The sequence below is a fragment of the Amblyomma mixtum genome, chromosome 6, assembly GCF_055824585.1.
Source record: "Amblyomma mixtum isolate Tamu chromosome 6, ASM5582458v1, whole genome shotgun sequence".
Classification (NCBI taxonomy): domain Eukaryota; kingdom Metazoa; phylum Arthropoda; class Arachnida; order Ixodida; family Ixodidae; genus Amblyomma; species Amblyomma mixtum.
Window position 1 is genome coordinate 134681742 of NC_143017.1, and position 16039 is coordinate 134697780.

General features: G+C 48.9%; 2 protein-coding genes across 2 annotated transcripts in view; one reads left to right on the plus strand and one right to left on the minus strand.

Moving 5' to 3' along the window:
* Window positions 1-16039, minus strand: part of LOC149340460 (acetylcholinesterase-like) — a 147239-nt gene that overhangs the window by 80923 nt on the left and 50277 nt on the right. The window lies entirely within an intron of this gene.
* The window catches only part of Rh50 (Rhesus blood group-associated glycoprotein Rh50), a 43931-nt gene that overhangs the window by 5173 nt on the left and 22719 nt on the right, over window positions 1-16039 (plus strand). The window lies entirely within an intron of this gene.

Genomic DNA, 16039 nt, shown 5'->3' on the forward strand with positions numbered 1-16039 from the left:
ACTACATGAAGAAGGGGGTTTCGAGCGCCCTTTGTCGTCGCGAAATGACTGGCACTTGGCACTGATCGGCAGCCGAATTGAGACGCAAGCCAGCCTATACTCGAACAAGCTGCCTATACTCGAACAAGCTGTTCGAGTGGCGCGGAGAGTAACGTAAGGGGGCTGCTCGTGGCCATCAGTCACCGATGAAGGGCCCTGCACAGCGACGTCGCTTTCCTCGAGGACGGAGGGCCGAAATACCCGAACCACGCGCTGTACATCGCGGGGCGCTCGCACCAGGAAGTCGCTGCTCGGACGAACATAAAAGACCCCTTCTGGAAGCGACAGTCACCGCCGCCACCGAACGAAGAGGATACAAGCTGGTGTTTCTTAGGCTGATATGTGTTTTGCGTCGTATAGAAAGATACAACTTAAAGAAACAGAAATTGATAACTCTGGTCAGCGGTCCGCGGCGTCCTGTATTATTCCGCTGGCCAATCGCTACAGTAAACAAAATCGGCCTTTTAATGTATGACTATATCAAGCAATCCACGTATCAAAATTCTAGAGCTCGTAATTTTTTTTTCTTGTCATAAGCTTCTTCTTTAGGTAACAAGAAATGTTTAAGCAGCGGACTACTTTATTGTCGTGGAGAAATTGTGTGCGCGGAGGCTGAATGTGGGTGGAGCTTCATTGCAGACATAAGTTGTACCTGGCAAATTTTGTTTTTGCCTGACAGTTACCTCTAGTCGGATACAACTTAAAAACATAGCAGCCTTTCCCTGTCAAAGGACCCCCTTCCATCCAATTACGCTGGCCGATTCTCATGACCCTGCTAGCGTGACAGAGCAGGGAGTGATAGATGAAAGGAAATAATCGATTCCCTCCATGGTCGGGGATAGACCCCTCTCTCCATTGTGGAGCCGCTCCCTGCATTGTCAAGTTAGCAGGGTCATGAGAATCGGCTGACGCCATTGGCAAAAGAAAAAGCCACTGCGTTCTTCATTGTGGTGCTGCGCCAGACCAGTGTGACGAAAAACACTTGCTGTGGACTTGCCCGGCTACAGCTTCCGCGACACGACGCTTCCTAAAGAAGGTAGGCCTGCGATGGGGCGTTGCAGGCGACTATCGCAAGTGGATTCATGATAATCGCTTTAACGTGAAATTTTGCCACTTTTTAAGCGAGGCTTGTTTACACTCCTTCTTATAACTTTCTTTCCCTTTTACATTATGCCTAATGGCAAACAACTCGAATAAAAAAGAAAAACTGCGTTCTTATGTTGTATCCGACTATAATCTGTTTTATTCACAGTTGCAGTTTTAAAATTTTTGTTACATTAAGATGAGTTAACTAAACTATCATTTCAGTCTTCCATGTCGCTCAGATTGAGCAGGGCTTGCGCAAAACATTGTGGTGTCCTTTACAGGGTCAAGATACGCAGTCTGCCACTGCTGCAGCAATACCTGAACATGGATCATGTATATCATTACGCGCAGATATAGACAGATTGTGCAGTGAGGATATAAAAGGGAGAAGGTATCCTCTTCCTGGATCGCCACAGAAGGTTTAATGTACACCCTTTGTCATGGAAAGAATGTTGTTAACACGCGTGGAATGGTACATGGAGCGATACCAAATCTACCCTGGATTTATGTCTGGGTTTCGACGTGGCCGCTCTTCCATCGACAATGTGGTTGACATTGTAACATCCGTCCAGCACCAAAAAAATTTGAAAAGATTGACCGTGGCGCTTTTCTTGGACGTCAAGGGCGCCTACGACAATGTAACACATCAGGCCATTTTGGATGCATTAGAAGCTGCTGAGATTGGAGGCCGCATGTTCAGCTGGATACGCAGCTATTTGGCAGAGAGGTCGTGTTTTGTAAAGACTGAAGACGGACCAACCTCTTTTCATCTAAATTAACGCGGAGTCCCACAGGGTGGAGTACTGAACCCAACTCTTTTCAACATTGCTCTCATCGGCCTGGTTGACTCATTGCCACAATCTGTTCAGATCTCTATATATGCCTATGATATCTGTATTTGGGCATCAAGCGTGACCCGTCCCCAAGTTCGTGCGAGACTACAAAAGGCGGCAACGATGCTGACGTTATACCTTCGTCAGCAGGGCCTAAATATTTCGACCGAGAAATGTTCCCTCGTGGCGTTTACGCGAAGAAAAATGCCAAGTTACCCCATATATATCAATGGCAACTCCATTCCCTATGACAGAAGCCACCGCTTCGTAGGCATTAATTATTATCGATAGGAACCTCTCATGGAGTCCCCATCTCTGTGACATGCGAAAGAAACTGACAGCGATTGTTCATATTCTCTCCTTCCTCGGGGGAAAGTACTGGGGCGCATCTGTGCGCTCGATGCTTCAACTGTACCGTTCGCTGTTCCTGAGATACATGCGGTATAGTTTTCCCATTTTAAACAATATTAGAAAGACAAACCTTCAGACACTTCAGTGTTCAAGCGCAAGCTCTACGAATCTGCCTTGAACTGCCTAAATGTGCCTCAACAGCAGCCACTATTCTTGTCCCTGGGGAGCATCCCGTTACTTCATACATTGCTGTTGAAACCATGAGAACACACATTCGGTACCTCACGCGAGTTCCGAGTCATCATCTTGCAGCTCTTCCCGCACTCAGACCACATACTGCGTTTTCAAAAGTAATTCAAGTTCATAGTGCCTATCTTCCTTCGCAGTTCGCCCATGCATCAAGACCATGCTCACCCGTATGGAGTCTCCATGAACCTCGGGTGCACCTCTCTACTCCGGGAATTACTAAGAAATCTGATTTATCATTACCTGCTCTCAATCAACTGACACTGCATCATCTGCATTTTAGCCATAAACACCGCATATATGTCTTCACAGATGGCTCAGTGACTTCAACAAGCTCTGCTGGGTCTGTGGTGATACCAGTCAAGTCTATTTTAATGAAGGTGAGGACTACCTATCTCACCTCTTCAACTGGTGCAGAACTAGCTGTCCTACGGGCTGCAGTTCAATTCATCATTCAGGAATCTGCACATGACGGGCCGGTTTTCACCGACTCTAAAGCAGCCCTTCAAGGCCTGCAAGCTGCACTACGCCGCGAGTCACACGAACAACTCTTTGCAGAAATCCGCAAGTTGTACCATGACGCCACATTGAAAGGACATGACATAATTTTCCAGTGGCTGCCGGGCCACTACGGTATTCATGGCAATCACCAGGCCGACGAAGCTGCCCGTTCCGCCCACAATGACGGAATCCCTGTCAATATCCCTGTAACGAGAGCTGACGCAGCGTGTGGGCTTCGTTCCTTGAGGCTGGAGCTGACACTCTCAGCGTGGAACAGGGGGGAGTTCCGCAACCGTCGCCTCAAGGCATTGGACCCTAGAGTGCCCCTCCGTCTTCCGTGTGATGTAGCGCGTCGTGAAGCTACATTACTGTGTCGTCTATGGCTCGGCGTTGCCTTCACAAATAAGTATGCTTTCCGGATCGCGATGGCCGACAGCCCTTCTTGTGCAAACTGTGCCTGTGAAGAGACAATCACTCACCTCTTGTGTGAGTGCCCCGTCTTTGTGACCGAAAGAAATAAGCTGCGTTGTGCTCTGGACCGCCTTGATCCTCGCCCCTTTCACAGAGGCCAAGATCCTCGGTCCGTGGCCACAACAGTCGACTGCCATCAAGGCTTACAAGGCACTGTTTTGTTTTTTGAGAGAGACTGCCTTGATTGACAGATTGTGATTGTTTGCCGTTCCTTCTCTCTTCCCTCTTTAATCCCCTCAGCCCCTTCCCCTGTGCAGGGTAGCCAATCGGAATCCTTTCTGGTTAATATCTCTGCCTTTCCCCTCTCTCTGTATCTGTCTTTGTCAAAAATATGCCGGTCACAGCATATGCCGTCCGGTAACGTAGTGATGCTCTTTTTTGGCAGCCCTAGAATTTCTAAGCTAAGGTGGTGGTGGTGGAAAACGTTTAATTGCTCTATTTTACAATTTTTTTTTTTTGCGGCTTCAGATGGAGTCTTCCATCTTATCATCAGGGTCGGTTCCCCTAGTCCAGGGCTCCGCTGAGGGTAGCTGCCCTGCGTGCACGCCTTACTAGTCCTTGTTGGACTTTCAGGATGTCGCTGGATAGCATCCTCTCCCACTGTTCTGCACTGGGGTTTTCAATTATGGATAGCTTGTCTATTTTCTGGCATGTCCATGTGTTGATGTCAGGAAGAGATATCCCTTCTTTTCTCGACATATTTTGAGCGCTGGCGAGAAAAACTGGTTACGCTGCACAGCCCAGAAACGACCGTGGTGCTCTGTGTATTTTCGACAAAGACTGTTCAATGGAAGAAAATGGGGCTGCGATCTGATTACACTTAAAATTGTGGCTGTACTAAGCGAAGTAAGTATTTACCGATGAAACGAAACGAAACGTGGCTATGTATAAACTTAAACACTCAAATTTTGAAGTCTCTTGGATTGCTAGTATGAGCAGCTAGCATAATTGACACCGCATTGTGAAGGCTTGAGCGTAATGAGTCTCATGCAACTTTTACGCGTTGACGTCAAATCCTGGAGTGAAATCGTATAAAGTGTTTTCGCCCTTCAATTCGGTCTGATAAGACATGTCCTTCTACGCTCCCGTAGTCATATGAAAGGTGCTGGTTTCGACACACTCCAACTCTGTCAGATTTCGAGCCTCAGTCTACTACTTTATTATCCAGGATCGTTATTTGGCACAAATTATAGACCGCATTCAAAGCTGACATTTGCTCCCAAAGCAATGCTCAAAATTATGGCATGCGCGCTGACTTGGGCGCATGTTAACGAATGTCCAGAACTGTCGAAGCTACGTAACTTTTTATGCTTTTTGTCTGTATGCTAAACCATAATAGTAAAACATCGCAGCTATCAATCTCCGAGGTCAGCAGAAAGGAGCAACGTCATTTTCTTGAACTATAGACTTTTTCAAATTCATCCTTTTTAGCGCAACCAAATAACCACAGGGCAGTAGCGTTTCACTGGTGGATTTCACAGAGAGAGCCTATTCAGCATGCGTGGCACAGTTCGAAATGCACGAATGCTGAATCAATTTGTTTGCATGAAAAGAAAGCACTAGCTCCCGGTACGCAAAAGTAAAATGTCCGAGAAGTATGCACACGCTCCTAAACGAATGCGTTCGCACCATCAGCAGCCTTAAACTACAGATATTTTCTACGAGCGAGCCTATCAGGACCGGTCTTGATAGTGACCCGTTAAAAACAATAACCACAGCAGCTACACGCCAGCACGCGCACATCCCCGCACGAGAGACGGCGATTGATCAGCACGGCCGATATTGCGAAACATTCGGCGACAGCACGTCACAGCGGGGTGGGGGCATGCCGCATTCCGCGCATCTAATTATACACGCCGGCGGCAGGCCATGGTGTGCGGCCAAGAACAAAGCAGCCGTGACTCTCGCGTGGTCGAAAACGATTTCTCGTTCCGCGGAATCAGTGGGGCGAGCGCCGCTGCCCCGTGCCGTGATGGCCGCCAGCGTTTTTGATCGAGACTATAGCCTTTCCCCCCTCCCCTAGTTCCTTCCTTTCATTTCTCCTTTCTCTCTATCTTTATGGGTTTTTCTGTCTCTCTTCGTTCGTTTCTTTCTTTCTTTCTTTCTTTCTTTCTTTCTTTCTTTCTTTCTTTCTTTCCTTCTTTCTTTCTTTCTTTCTTTCTTCCCTTCTTTCCTTCTTTTTCTTTCCTTTCATTCCTCCTTCCCTTTTTCTCTTTATTTTATCGTTTCTTTCTCTCTCTCTCTCTCTCTCTTCCCTTCTTTCTTCCTTTCTTTCCTCTCTCCTTTTTGTATTCTTCGTCCGCTGTTTCTTTCTACTTGTCTTTTTGTTTCCGCGCTGAGGCTGCACGAACCGTGGCGGTGGTGTTCGGTGGCCGGTTCGCTCACTCTGGCCTCTTTTCTTCGGCAGAGTTCGTACTTTTTTTTATTATTTTTGCCTGCGCGTTGACTGCAAAGCCGGCGGGTATGTTTCGCCAATTACCAAACCATTGTCGGAGACCAAAAGATTGCGCCACGCATGGGGTCCACGCGTGCTTCGCACACGAGTGCTGAGTGTATCAACAAAACGCAACCTTGGCCTTTTCTCTGTAGCCTAGTATTAAGTGTTTCTCTCGGAGCGCGATGCGTGCGTTCACGGGCACACGGCAAATAGGCGCTGGACACGAAGTCAATTTGCACGACAACAGAAGCGCGCTCATCCGTTAGTCTCCGTTAAGCGTGCTAGATCATTTCTCGTCTACCACAGGGCAGAACTAAAATGGACGAACTGAACTTGAGAGTGAAGCGTTGGAGGTCGCTGACATTACTGGGAATGATACACTGCACAAAATAGATTGAATGGCTGCCGAACTGCAGAAGATCGGCGCACGGTACGACACCATGAACACTATGAATTAACATGCCTGCGAATGCATAAAGTCACTTTTGCGCGAGTACTCGTCACTCTGGATAGAGCGCTCAAGCGCTGTGCAGCAAACAGTAAAAAGCGAACATAGGTTGCAATCTTTGGCATAAGGTGGGGAGCTCGTGCTACGATAATAGGTCTACACGATAGCGCATAGAAGCAAACAGTGATGCAGGACCTAGCCGCTGCGAGGAGGCGTCGATTTGTTTCCTCCTCAACGCCTCTCTCGAATGCTCTACGCAAGGCTATCACGCGTTGTGTAGTGTTAATCGCACACAGCAACTGTGACACCGTCCACATGTTACCTAGCACCATGCGCATGCTCCTTGTGATTCACATTTGGTTCGCTACAGCTTTTATCCTGTAACATGACTTCTAAATTGCATGTAGCTGAGAGGGACTTTCGCTTAACGCAGATCATGAGAGAGTCACGAGGCCCGCGCCGAAAATTCGAACGACCGCGAAACATAGAAGAAAGTAATTCGTGAGTCATGTGCAGTATCTTGTAAGAAATATACATATATGCGTAAACAAATAATTTAACAGCATGTCCATTGAGGTAGTGGCGTTTAGCAGAGGAGTGGCATTACTGAGATAAATATACTTATGTAGAAGCTCCTATACACTAAAGAGCAGCTACATCATTTCATTGCAGGTGTTCAAAATCCACGCACTTATCAGTATTAGTTTTTGTCACAGTGAACGTAGGAACTCGCCTTTTGTGAAGCCAACAACAGTTGGGCTAGGACCCTTCACCCTCGCTTCCGAAATGAAAATCAAAATTGCGTGAGAAGTAGGGGGGAGGTGGAGGGCTGTTGTTGATTTCGTGACATGATGCGATTACGCTGCTGCACGCGGAAAAATGTTTGTCAGTGGTCTTGTTCCGCTCTTGCACGCATGACGAAAACGAGGTTGCAAAGTGAGCGGGCTGCCCGTTGAGCGAACCCACGCGCTCCGGCCTTGATGGCGCGGCCGGACAGGTCTGGCCTCGCGTGTAGCAGAGTCATGCATGCGCACAGACAAGGAGCGGTTCAAACGGATGCGAGAGTGACGATGTCTCGGTACGGCTCGCACAAGGCGGTTCGTTGTAGCCATGTGGAAGGTTTTAAGGCGAAAGCCTTTAATGGCTCGTACTGTCGTCCGTCCGCAAAGCGTGTCACACGCGTTTAACTCGGGAACTAAAAAAGATAAAAGAAATCCAATGGTTGCTTCAGATAGAGGAGGAAAAAATGAACCTAGAAGCCAAGTTTGATGACTGTAGACTATATGGTAATTAGTTAATTAATTATAGGCAAAAATGTCGAAATTGCGTCGAAATCGCGCGGAAGTCGATATAGCCACGGGAACGGTGTGACGTCACATCCACCGGAAGTCGTCATGGCATAGTGAAAATTGTCACAGAATGGTCGGAAAAACGTCGGTTTGTGTCAAATTAGTTGGGAAAATGTGTAATTAAGCGTAATTAACACTTAAGATCCCCGAAAGATGTTTAATTCGGGTATCGGTATAGCCACGGCAACGGTGTGACGTCACATCTATCGGAAGTCGTCACGGCATAGTGTCCTCTGCTTTCGCCTCTCAACAGTTTCGTTGCCAAATTGTTCTCTCTCAAAAAGTATCGCGAATCTTTTTCATGTGCCTTCAGGTTTGGAATATTTTCGGCTTCAGCATAATGTTTCGAGCACAAGAAGCACTTGTGTAGTTGGTTGGTTGGTAACAACTTTATTCATAGTCCTGCAGAGCTTTCGCCGACGGGGCCTTAGGTCTCCCACGTGGGGACGTCGAGGCGCTGCCTCGCCGTCGCCTCGCGGGCCTGCTGGACGGCCCAGAGTTGGTCCCCGAGGCTGGGGCTGCGCAAGGCAGCGGCCAATCGCGGCGGGAGGGTTCCGGAATTAGCACCGTGAAGGTTTTTGTTGCAGTCCCAGAGCATGTGAGTTAAAGTGGCTACATTGGCGTTGCAGACCTTGCATATATTTGTCGGGTATATACCGGGGTAAAGCCTGTGGTATAGTTCCGGGTTGGGGTACGTGAGCGTCTGCAGTTGTCTGAGGGTCACCGCGTGCGCCCTGTCCAGCTTGTCGCTGGGCGGAGGGAAGGTTCGGCGGGCCAGGCAGAGGGCCTTGGTAATTTCGTTGTAGCTGATCAAGCAGTCTTTGGTGCTATTCCACGGACGACGGTCGCCGGCGCGGTTCGCGAGCTCGCGCGCCTTGGCGTGTGCCGTCTCGTTGCGGTTGCGATACGTCCTCGATACTTCTCCCATGTGCGCCGGGAACCATTGAATTCTGGTTTGGAATTCTACCTCCTGCTGGACTTGCCGGTTCCTCAGGACTTGGGCCGCTCTCTGTGAGATCCATCCTTTGGCGAAGTTTCTAACCGTCTGACGCGAGTCGCAGAGAACCACGGTGCACGTCGGATCCGTGAGGGCGAGTGCCACCGCCGCTTCCTCCGCCTCTTCTGCGCGTTCGCACGCTACACTTGACGTTATGCGCGTTTTGCCGCACGAATCGACGACCGCAACCGCGAATCGCGAGCGTTCTGCGTATTCCGCGGCGTCAACAAACCTTGTCCCCGTATCGTCTCCATGGCTGTGCAGGAGAGCTCTGGCCCTGGCCACTCTTCTTCCCCGGTTGTGTTCCGGGTGGACGTTTCGTGGAATCGGGTCGACTCTTAGCGTTTCTCTGATCGCGTTTGGAATGGCGACTTTCTGGCCTTGTTGTACGTGGTAACGGATGCCGAGACTTTCCATGATCTGGCGGCCGGCTGTCGTTCCCGTTAATCTTTCCAGTTGTGAAGTGCGCTGCGCCTCGGCGATTTCGCTAAGCGTGTTGTGAAGTCCGAGCTGGAGCAAGCGATGTGTGCTGGTAGACTCGGGTAGACCCAGTGCTATCTTGTACACCCTGCGAATGAGGACATTGATCTTGGCTTCTTCTCCCTTGTACCAGTTGTGGAATGCCGCAACGTACGCAATATGGCTAATGACGAAAGAGTGTATGAGTCGTGTGAGACTCTCCTCCCTCATTCCGTTTCTTCTGCTAGTGATCCTCTTGAGGATTCGCATGGCGTTAGCTGTCTTGTGCTTTAATTTAGTGATCGTTTCGCCGTTGACGCCGTTGGCCTCGATTATCATGCCGAGGACCCTAATTGTGTGTACTATCGGGATGGTTGCTCCGTTTCTCGTACGTAGTCTGATCTCTTCGTACTCGCGCTTTGTCGTTGCCGCATTCCGACCACTTCCGGGTGGTCTGCCCCTCTGCGTGGGGCGGTAGAGTAGGAGTTCTGACTTTTTCGGCGAACATCGTAAACCCGTACCCTCTAGGTATTCCTCTATTGTCTCGATTGCTAGTTGCAGTGCCGTTTCGATGTGACCGTCGCTGCCTTTGTGCACCCAAAGGGTTATATCGTCGGCGTATATTGTGTGCCGGACGTCTTTCAGTTCTTGTAGCTTTTCTGCTAGGCCGATCATGACCAGGTTGAAGAGCGTGGGCGAGATGACGGAGCCCTGCGGGGTGCCGGTGCTCCCCAGCGTTTGCTCTTCTAGCTGGAGGTCCCCTGCCACTAAAACAGCTCGCCTGTCTGTCAAGAAATCTTTAACGTAGTTGTACGTGCGTACACCAAGGTTATGCCGCGATATCTGGTGTAAGATCGCCGAGTGCGCGATTCTATCAAACGCGCTTTCAAGGTCGAGGCCGAGAATTGCTTTGGTGCCTCTCGTCTTGCCATCAAGAACGTGGTGCTTCAGTTGTATCATTGCGTCCTGCGTGGACAATTGTGGGCGAAATCCTATGATGGATGGTGGGTATGCCCCTTTGTGCTCTAAGTGGGCTTGCCAGCGGTTAAGCAATGCGTGCTCCATGGTCTTGCCGACGCAGGACGTCAGCGATATGGGGCGAAGGTTTTCGAGGCTCGGTGCTTTTCCGGGTTTCGGGATTAGTATCATTTTCGCAGTTTTCCATTGTTGCGGGAGGGTGCCGCGCTGCCAGCAGTCATTGATAAATGCCGTTAACTGTTCCACGGATTTGTCGTCAAGATTCTTCAGGGCGCGATTCGACACACCATCAGGGCCTGGCGCCGATCTGCTGTGTAGGTTGTGCAGCGCCGTCCTGATCTCTTCTGCACTAAAGTCCTTATCCAATTCTACATTCGGATCCCCATCATAAGGGCCGTGTTGTGCAGTCGACGTGTGCGGCAAGTACTTGGCTAGTAACTGGTCGGTCACTGCATCTTCACCGTACTTCTCGAGCTCCCTGTGTAATAGACGTGCGAGGCAGTCACTCTGGTGGGATTTGGTCTTCGTTTCGTCCAACAGATACCTGAGCAGGTTCCACGATTTCCCGTTGTGCAGTTGTCCATCGACTGCATTGCATAACTCGTCCCATTGCTGGCGGTTGAGCGTTCGGCAGTGCTCCTCGATGTTGCGGTTGATCTCAGCTATTTTCTTTCTAAGTCTCCGATTGAGTCTCTGGCCCTTCCACCTGGCCAGGATCGAATTCTTCGCCTCGATGAGATGCGCCAGGCGGCTGTCCATCTTGTCAGTTTCAACCTCAGTTTCGACGGTCTTGGTTGACGCTTTGGCGTCTGCAACCAGCGAGCGGGTCCAGGCTTCGATGTCCGTAATTGTATCACCTGCAGATTCTTTTTGGTCTCGTTTCTTTCTGAAGTCTTCCCAGTCGGTCCATTGGAACTTTCGCTTACTGCCCTGCGCCTTGTCTGGCGTCTGGACGTATATTTCGACGATCATGTGGTCGCTCCCAAGGTCGGTCGACGTGTTTTTCCACGTGGTGGCCGTCGTCCCGGTATTTCGGGCGAACGTAAGGTCCGGGGTCGTGTCTCTGGTAGTAGAGTTACCGATTCTTGTCGGGTGCGCCGGGTCCGTAAGTAACATGAAGTCGAGTTCATGCGCATCTTGTCCGAGTTGTCTTCCCTTGGTCGTGCTGTATCCGTAACCCCATGCTGTGTCTGCCGCGTTGAAATCGCCCCCTGCAATCAACGTCCGGGACCCGGCAATCTTCAGCGTCTTCTGAAACAGCGCACGGAAGCGTTGGCGGTGTTTTGACGGGCTGCTGTAAACGTTCAATATGAATATACTTTGTTTCCTCTGCTTGGTGGGTATCAGTTCGATGAAAGCGTGTTCCATCTGGACGCCACTTAGTTCGTGTTCAACGAATGTGAGACGCTTCCTAACGAGCGTGCATACACCCCTCCCCTTGATTTTGCTGTCATGCGTTTTGTAGCCAGTCAAAGTAGCCGCATTGGTGAGTGTTTCTTGGAGTAATATTACGTCCGGTTTACGTGTTGCGTGCCGGATGTGTTGCTGTAGAACCGCCTTTTTGCCGGCGAAGCCACGGCAGTTCCACTGCCATATTACTATCCCTTGGTTGTCATTGGCCATGTTGATGCTGAAGCGAGTTGTCCGCCTGCCCTTGATGGTGACTCGGTCCCACATCACAGCTAGCCGGCACGTGTCCGTGTTGCGTGAATACGGAGTGATTCATTATTATCTGCATGTTTCCTTCGAGGTGCAATGCTGTGCACAATGCAAAGTACCATTGAGACCCTTCACGCAACAGTCCTCGGGCTAGCAAACAGGACCACTTGTGTAGTAATCTGAAAATTTTTTCCGGTAACTCTAATCTCCAAATTTTCCGGTAATCAATTTGAATTAGCAGTTAAGTTCGAAGCTTTTAGTAGCTGGCGGAATCAGCGTTGATGACACTGGGCATCAACGTTCAGCACAAACGAGAACGGTATATTGAGCACCGTTCAGCACCAAGTTGGGCAGCTATAGGAGTTCTAGGCGACAGCATAAAATCATTCACAGGCATGGAAGTGCCTGGTCTAAAGGCACTGGATCATTTAGGAAGAATTGGTGCATGCTGTGCTGACAGCACTAGACGACGGCAGTCATTAAAGGGAGACTGAAGCACTTTTTCTGAAAATCGGGCTGGCAGCGGCATCCTGTAGTTTTTCATGCTGTATACTGGAATATCGCAACCAATTAAGGCAAAAACAAGCGCGAATTGCCTTTTTTAGCCGAAATATGCGGCCTGTGCCGCGGGGCACGCCGCGCGGCGCGCCGCCGCCCGTGATTGGTCAAGAGAGGTCGTGACGTCACTTTGAGGACTGGAGAAGCTGCCGATGCGGACCCGGCGCTGCGTTGAGGGCAAATCGCAGCTTTCCGTGTCGTTGTAAAAGCGAATACGGCGATTATTTTTTTTTACTGACCACCGAAGAAAAGGATACTACAGTTTGCTCATTCCGCGTAATGCCTGAAACCAAAAAAGACACAAGCAAAAAATTCTATGCCTAGCACAAGCATACGCCAGCGTCAAAGACGCGATACAGACCATGCGTAAAAGGTGCCAGCACAACATCGGCTAATACTCAAGTCAATTACCACCACCGGACGCCTCCTGGCTCGCCCGGAAGAGCGTCATCCTAAAGAAAAGGCCCAAAGCACTGTGTAAATCTTGTTCTCAGTACCCGGCGTTGCAGGTTGGGGCAAGAAAGTATTTCAAGTGAACGATGAAGGAGCACAAAGTTGGTGTCAAAATTAGCGAAGCGCAGTGGCCAAGCACTGCGAGGCATGTGACCACAAGATAGTGACGCAATCATGGTGCGCTGGAAACCAAGCCAAATACGCGCACAAATACGCTTCACTCCTGGCGCGTTCAGCAGATGCCAGAAAATATTAATCGCTGCCTCGGAAACGTTCGCCCTTCCTAGATTTGCAGTTTAGGTTCAGTGAAGTAGTTGCCAACTATATGTGTGTTTAAAAGCCAAGCTAGCTGCAACTCGCCCGCTGCCACAACTTGATGAAGAAACCGAGTAAGGTTGCGGTGTTTTTTTGCAAAAACTCGGTTGGCATTCATTTCACTCATAAATTTGCATCCGAAATCAACGTCGAACGCTTTCATTTTAATTGCTTAGCTAGGATTAAACGAGATGCCGCATATGAAGAGCTTCGATGCTTGCTTGCTTTGCTTTATTGTGCTTTGCTCTGCTTGCTTGCTTGCTTGCTTGCTTGCTTGCTTGCTTGCTTGCTTGCTTGCTTGCTTGCTTGCTTGCTTGGAGACGTCGAACCGAGTATAAAATCACTAACCGAGCCTTGCTGAGCACGTCTCAGGTGGTCTGGCCGCACCTAAGCTGAGGAGAGCGACACATGCTCAAGCCTCTATAAGGTTTCTTCAGGGGCTAAGTGAGCATGTTTCTACTTTTAAAAGAGGCGCTTCTTCGGAATGGTGACACGCCTCTTATGCGCGAGGAAATCGATGGAACTGTGTCATGGTTCAGCCGCGCCTTTTCGACAGAAATCTCCAGAGATCACACTAGGACAAGCTCTGCCTGTAGCCGCTTTTACGAAAGTGTTTCGAGCAGAGTAAGCTTGCTTTAGTCGGCTTGAATTCTTTGTCACAGCAGCGAGCGGATGCGCTGCGAGCTTGTGGTCTTGCGGAAAACAGTGGAAGACGACACAGTCGCGGCGTAGTTGTCCGTGGACACGAACGCAGAGTAGTACCTGTTGAATCTGATTCTCAAGGTCGGCTGACACGCTTTGTACGTCGCAACGCTCGCAGTACGAGGAACAACGCATGCAGCACGAGAAACAACGCGCGCTGAAAGCGCGCTCGCGTGCGCCGAAGCATCCCCGGCTCCTCAACATGACGTCACGCTGGCCGACATGGACGAGGTTTCTCTCTCCGCTGTTCCCCTCTCCTGCGCTCGCGTGGGGCACGGGAAATTTAAACATCGCGTTTTTAATTGGTGATTGCGCCACTGTTTTAGCCAAAATCGAAAAAATAATTTCACAGACGTGATCACCAATGACACTACTTCAAAACCCTAGAAGGTTAGCTGATTCGAAAACCGCCTCAGTATCCCTTTAAGCTTCCAAACCTTCGGTGTGCGTAAAAAAAAAAACAAAAAAAAACGCGGTGCTCGATCTCAAAACTCTTCCAATGAGTTTAGTTCGTTGTTACGCATCCTCGTGTTTTGTCGTACGCTAAGCATGCTTAATGTAAGAGTGGGTGTAAATTAATATCCTTTTATTTGACTTCTAGTGTACAATTTTCCTTACGTGGTCAGTTCCTCGAGACCCTATAAGTGGTAAGCATACTATATGGAGTCCCTTCGGAAGAAACCAAAGGGACGGCCATTTTTTTTCTTTTGGGGCCATTAGATTATTTAATCATCCGCAGCATCGTTGTCGTCAACCCGCTTACGCGTCCACTGCAAGAAAAAGGTCTAGCCTTCCACTGTTTTTCAATTAGCCCAGTCCTGCACCCTAGCCGTATAGCCACCATATGCCCAGAAATTTCCCTAGCCACATTTCCCCGCGTGGCACTCAGCCGTCCCCTGCGGTGTTATTAACCTTCGAATCTACTCCGCTTCCTTAACGGACCATCGGATTCCGATTCCTCGTAGTCTTAACTGAACAGACCTACAAACAAACGTGCGGCTATTGCGGATCAAAAAAGGCCACTGAAAACCTGCCCACCGTTGTCTCCATGTTGACATCGAGCGAATTACTGGCGTCATCGCACAGCTCAGACGGCGGACTGTTTCCGGAAGCCAAGATTTCCGACCCTCTTACCTGTTATCCGCTCATAAACCACAAAAGTTTGTCGAAGATACCTGAAGTGGTTTATCGCCGTTACTTGAGCAGGCTCGAGGGGCCGCCTTTGGACGCCTTGGACGCTTTGGTCTTCTTTTTCCTGCGTGCATGTTTGCTGTGCACCGTCCCTATACATATTTCGCTTCCGCTCTTTCCCCTCCCCCGAGCATTAGTTGGAGCTTTAGCTCCTCGAGTCCCACACTGGTTTTCTCACTCGTATGTACGCAAAACGCATAAATACATTCATTGGCCACCCATTCCGCTGCCTTCCTTAAATCTTACTACATTTAACGACGAATTAAAATGTGGCCGCTAAAGAAAGCAAAATTTTGAATTATAATACCAATTTTCTTGTGCACATTTCTCAGAAGTCACAAGTATAGAACAGGTTGAGGTTCAAGTATTATATAAAGCATCAAGTGTCAAATTTTGTTACCTTTATATATTTTACCCTGCTTATATAGTATATCCTGTCTCACTTTTTTTATTCTTTTAATTCCAACATATTACCACGGTTCTGTGTACGACACAATTTGACTGTTGTAAGGGTCTGTATAACTACTGCACTGTCAATGCTTGGTTGCACCGTAATATGAACTACCTCATGCTACATGTCAGTGTCAGTGTGAAAGTCCTGTTTTGCTGGACATCACTTTTAATTGGGAAGCCAGTGTGGAATATTGTAAAGTGCTCTTATGAACAAACTGACGGCAATGGTCTAATTTTGCGATGCGTAACGAAATCTTGGTTTCAAAGTTTCTCATGCGATCGCACCGTGTAGTTATAAGACTGCCATATAAAACCAGTAGGATGTGCTTTTGACAACCAATACCAGAAATGCGGATATATTAATTGTTAGGATTCCGTCTTATGATAGGAAAAAAAATTGTGTTCATAAACAAATTCTTGTTAGAAAATGCGCTCCTCTATAATTTCTGGGTAACGTGAGAATATCTGTATGTTTTTTCTGCTTCGCTTCTCAATAATGCTAGTGCTTGCTGT